Here is a 6,256-nt window from a genome sequence, read left to right on the forward strand (position 1 = left end):
TTTTCGGCAATGGTAGTTGTTTGCCGCCGCCACACTAGTCCCTAACCCTGATGGTGCGTCATGGAGCATCAAGCACGACATGACATCGACACGATTCACCTGTACATTCACCTGTACATGACACGACATCAAGCATTGACATGTTAAGTCAATGCAAAGACACGAATAGACATCCTGCGGTGCTAATCACCCAATTTGCATTAATTAAGTGGCTCGAGTTCAGCGTCTTGCGCGATTGACGCACTTAACGCGCAATTGTGAAATTACTCGAGTTGGAAAATCTAAACTTTAGCAGACATTTGCGATACGTTAACCAATTAGGAGCTTTTTCTTGTGGGGGCGTGATTATGACGTAGCGCCTGATGTTGGTGCCACGAGCGGTAAACACTCTCCTACAGTTTCTGGAGGAGTTGATGAGCTCACAGAGCTGGGGGAAACTCTGAAAGGATCCAGTGGACTCAGATGTAAGGCCGAACGAAATTGCGCTGTTTTTTAGCTTTTCTAAACCACAAACACAGCTACACCATCTTTAAAATCCATGTTAGCCATTTAGCAAGGGAGCTAGAGTCATCTGGCAGACAGAAGCCCTGCCCATGATGCAAATCCGCATCTATTGTGAAGGGAATTTCACACACAAATGAAGCGAGCAAACTTAAAAATTAACATGTGTCTATTTATCTGCAAATATCGCAACATCGCAACGACGCGTAGCGCAAGCTCTGTGATTGGTCGGCTTGGTAGCGCTGACGAGACTGGGCGGGACCGAGAGCCGCGCGAATGGTGCCAGCCTGATGGAGCGATTGTTTACAAATGTGGAGTCCCGTGAAGGAGCTCCTGATGGAAAGTTTTGTTTTGTGTTTACCTCATAGTTAAAGTTGTTGCACGTCCGCCGGTTCCTGCCTCAAAATGAGCGAGTTTGAGCCACTTGTACATCCAGGAAGTGTTCCGGAAAAGCAAAACAACAGCGAAAAAACTGAGAGGGTGCTCGCTGCAGAGCCATTTGAGCAGAGCTGAGCTCCAGCGAGGGGGAGCATGAGCTCTCGCTCTGCCTCCTGTAAGCTGTTTTAATGCGTACACCAACCCCACCCCTAACCCTACCCCCAGTGACATCACTCGTAGAAGAAGTGCAAAAAAGGTGGAGCTCAAGCTCAAGCTCCCCCTCGCTGGAGCTCAGCTCGCCCAAATGGCTCTGCAGCGAGCACCACTTGAAAAAACTCGACACAGAGGAACATTTACACCTCACTGCCAACTAGCGTTTCGGTTGTCTAGCGTTTCTAGTTGGCACCTCACTGCCAACTAGCGTTTCGGTCCTCAAAGGAAAATATGATTTCCTTTGAGGTAAATGAAGTCTGCTTTCGCATTAATGTCTCGTGGAAATGGCAGAATTGTGATATAGACTAAATGCGATTGGCAATAGTTTCTGGATGCAGACTTTATGATGCAAGCTGAGATTGCATCACTCAGCAATGCAATGTCAGACACAATGCACTCAAATGGAGCGAGTCACAGTGAGGAGTAGGGTTAGGGGTGGGGTTAGGTGAGCCTATTAAAAAGCATTGGATGCAGCCCAGATTGCACTGCACCAGGTCTGCATCCAGATCCCATTCGCAATTGGCTGTCTTTGAGACGTAGGAGGAGCTACTCTAATTTCCACACTGCCTTTCTGTTTTCATTGAGATTAAATCAAACACTGAATTTTAAAAAAGCGCTTCACAGAACTTTTAATTTTAACTGACCAAAGTACAAATAAAGGAAGATTTCACTGACTAAACATATTGGGCCCTATCATTGGCGCGGCGCAATGGTCTTTTGGTAGTTTCAGCTTGGCGCAAGAGTGGTTTTGAGGCGTTGCGCTACGCTGTTTAAATAGCAAATGCATAAGCACTCATTTGTGCGCCCATAGGCGTTCTGCTCTAAAAAGGAAGGCGTTCTGAGGCGGACCGCTGGCGCGTTGCTATTTTGAGAAACTATAATAGATTTTTCATTAGACCAAAACTAACCCGGTCTAAACTCCAGCGCAGAGTTGCACCTCGCTAACGCACTGCTTAATACGCACAAGAGAGCAATAGGCAAACATCTTTACATATGAAAAAATGTAAATATTAAGGATATACATAGGAAATAATAAGAATAGATATAGGATATAAATATAAAGGATTAAAATATTACAAAACATATTATTTTCTAGCCTACAAAAATATGAAAAATCACTGCTTTTATGTCGTCTTCATCTCGAGAGGCTTTTTCAGTTCATTCTTAACAATTTGCTTTTGTATAATGTTATTGTTTTTAGCAGTATTATTTATTATATCCATATTTATATTTGTTTTATTAAAAACAAGCTTAGATTTGCCCACCTGTCAGGTTTTAGACCATATGGGGCACAGCATGTGTTTTAGGATATAACTCAGGTTTTTGAGCACACTTCGTTATTATTGTTCATTTATTCGTTCGAAATTAGAACTGAATTTAGAAATAGTTTTGAAACGAATATTTGTGCTTAACAAACAAAATTAATTATTTATAAACGAATTGATGTCTGTGCGTAAAGGTTTCCCTATCCAAGAGCGAAAGTGAAAGTGATCTATTATCTCTCATTCCAACACAATCTCACAGCAATTCGTAACTTTTTCATTTAGTGGCTAATTCGTATGAATCCGTACAATCTAATTCGTACAATTTAGTACGATTTGCTTATCCCCCAATGACGGTTGGGGTTAGGGGTGGGGTCAGGTGCCACGCCTCCTTTTTAAAATCCTAATTTAAGAATTAGCCACTAAACTGACAAAATGTAAAATACTTACGTTTTCTCGTGAGATCAGGCTGCTCATTCTCACGCAGTAGATGCTCTGTTTAACAGTTTTCTGTTAAAAAACTGTTAAATGTTAACTGTTTGCTTGTGAAATGCTCATTTTTTCCACTTAGACTTACTTTGCGTCCTGTAAATAGCGAATGTGCTCTTGGCTCGACGCAGCTGACTCTTAAAGGGAATGGGAGATGAGACTCTAATTGGTTTATTCTCAAAACACATCTACAACTCATTGAGAAATTAAACTCAACCCTTTTAGACCATGTGCCTTGGGGCAAAGCAGGTTTTCCCGTCCTTAAATTAGCAAAAATGCGTTCTGACACCCTGAAAGCGTTTGCGCCCTGCGTTTTGCACTCTGCGCATGGACCGTCAAAATAAAGCCCATTGTATCCCCCCACCAAAAAAATAAATAAAAAATTGGGACAGACACATTTGAACACTTACACAGGCTACAGTATGCAATGATTTGAATTTGAATTCAAATGTAATGACGGGCATGCAGAGGTTTAGCTTTCTTTTGACCCCAAACATGAAATATTCAGCCCGTCTTCTTTTCCTTTTTACTGCCACAAAGAAATGTTGCACGCTGTATTCCCTTGTTACAAAAATACAGACTGTTGCTTGGATACAGGGGTCAACTTACCTTGAGGTTCACTATATCTCACTGCTTACAGTCACATAACAAGCACAGTCTCCATTCACAATACCAATGTGTATAAAGACTTTTGACAAGTGGGTTATTATTTCACAGCTTGGAGCATATGCATACATCAAAAGTACCAACACTGTACGCTATATCTATAAAACGTTGTCATAAAACAAGTGATTATATTGTACTGTTTTGTGGAAAGTACATCGGCAACTACAGTAAATAAAGAGTGGATGACTTGTTAAACCAAAGACAAGATATAAGACTATATGAGATTTCTGAATAATCATAGCCTAGTCATAGCCTAATTATAGTTTGGAAAAGTGTACTTCTTACCACATGTTTGAGGTCTATCTCCTATTTTAAAGAGCCCCTATTATGGGTTTTTGAGAATGACCTTCCATGTAGTGTGTAACAGCTCTGAATAAAGTGAAATACCTTGCTTATGCTTAAATATGAAGGTGGACAGTGTTTAAAACTATTGATTCATCTGTAAAAGAGTTTACTCAGAGTGCTTCAAATGAATCGTCTTGATAACGAGTCTTTAGCCGTTTCGGCGTGATGTAGATATGAAACCTAAGCCTCGCCCAATGGTTGCGTACGCAAACCCGGAAAAATTGAAGCCTGAAACATTGATTTTAACATATAAAGCTACTACCGATTACATTTGTGATTTGATCATACCTGTCAACATTTGGATGTGAAAATAAGGGATATGCCCACCATAATAAGGGCCCCCTCCCCCCCAATGAACATTACTAAATAAATTTCATTGTAAATAAACAGTTAAATGGTCAGTAATATGTATTTTTTATTATTATTATTTACAAATTAAAAAATTTATAGTATAGCAGCAAATACATTATCAAACAGTTCAACACAATCTCACGGCAATTCGTAACTTTTTCATTTAGTGGCTAATTCGTACAAATTCGTACGATCTAATTCGTACATTTTAGTACGATTTGCGTATCCCCCAATGACGGTTGGGTTTAGGGGTGGGGTTAGGTGCCACGCCTCCTTTTTAAAATCATACATTTTCTTACGACTGAACTCGTACGAATTTGTACGAATTAGCCACTAAACGGCCAAAACGTAAAATACTTACGTTTTCTCGTGAGATCAGGCTGAACAGTTCAGCTTCTTAAAATTACTACCTGTTATAATAAAATAGAATCAAGCTATCAAATCTCATTAGCCATTTCTTCATATAACTTACACATTACTTACACATTCTGATTAAAGAGCAACAAATGAATCTCTTATTTATTTAGATTTTTTTTTGTTTGATTGCATTAAATAACAGGTGTCACTTTAAAAATGCGCACATCTAAGATTATAATGAAAGCATTCGACTGCTTTCCTAACTTTTATGCTCATTTAAGATGAAATTAGTTATGTTAAAAAAAAAAAAAAACACCAAGATCGACAACTTTAGATATTATTATTAGTAATTATGTGTGTATGTCTGTTTAAACACGCACCCAAAACCCAGACTTTCACTCCGCTTCAAATCGCGAGTACAGAATCCGTTTGGGAAACAGCGTCTGTTTATCAGTATGGAGCGCGTCAGCTGACAGTCATGCACCATTATATGACTGTTTAAAGGATTGCATAGAAGTGTTGACGGCACCTGTAATAAAAATAAAAGGCAGTCGGGCTGTTTTTATATTCATTTCAAAGTGTTTTCGTGCCTAAACAAAGCGAAAGTACAGAACAGACTCACATTTAAGAACAAGTGGTGGCCCCTTGTGGTTCGGCAGTATGGGTTGCATATAGGGAGGCTCGACTCTTTAATGTTACTTGCCACCCTTCAGAAAAAGACTGAAAATACAGGAGAAATACGGGAAATACCTTTACGGCAGGAGTCTCAAACTCAATTTACCTGGGGGCCGCAGGAGGCAAAGTCTGGGTGAGGCTGGGCTGCATAAGGGATTTCACAAAAAAAAAGTCCTCAAATGTCATTATTAACAGTTTTAATTATTTCTTCTGAACATGAAGTGTCCTGAACATTAATAGAACATTGAGTGAAGATTATGAACAGTTCTTCTGAACATGGCATCTTTTGCCTACTCCTTGCTGCCAGAGACTTGACAGCGCTTCTTCTCACAAATCTGAACCACATTTGGCTTTAGAGCGGAAGCAGTTGAGACCCTCAGTATGGCTTGAAGATGATCATCATTAAGTCTAGACCTGTACTTTGACTTATTGAAGTCCTAGGGAAAAAAGTGGGGGAACTCACTCAAAACTTCCATTCCCTCACCTAAAAAAAGGCGTATATGTGTATAAATAAAACACCCCCACCCCACTCCAGTCACATCAGTCTGTACCAGTCTGTTTCTACCTATAATATCAATATATATAAGATGCAGGGCAGGCACGTGCACACATAGGGCTCAACCTGTGCAGAGCACATGCCCTTTTTAGTCTTGCATAGAAAGTGCCCTTCCAAAATGATCAAAAGTGCCCCCGCGACGCGACACACCCTCGGTCCCGCCCTTCAGTAGGCGCGCGATAACATCGCTCTTGAGTACGCGCGCGACAACACAGCTGATCAGAACGCGCGCGACAACGCGCATTGAGTGACAAGCGCGCTGTGTACGGATAGAATCAGCGGAGCGGGAAGCGCTCTCTCTCCCCGCTCAGCTGATTCTGTCAGAGTACAGCGGTCGGCGCGGGCCACAAAATATTGCACTGAGGGCCGCAAATGGCCCGCGGGCCGCGAGTTTGAGACCCCTGCTTTACGGGATGATAGCATGATAGAACTGTAAAATACCAGAGAATTCCGGGAAAAACAG

Source organism: Danio rerio, chromosome 11 (assembly GCF_052040795.2).
Source record: "Danio rerio strain M-AB ecotype USA chromosome 11, GRCz13ab, whole genome shotgun sequence".
Classification (NCBI taxonomy): domain Eukaryota; kingdom Metazoa; phylum Chordata; class Actinopteri; order Cypriniformes; family Danionidae; genus Danio; species Danio rerio.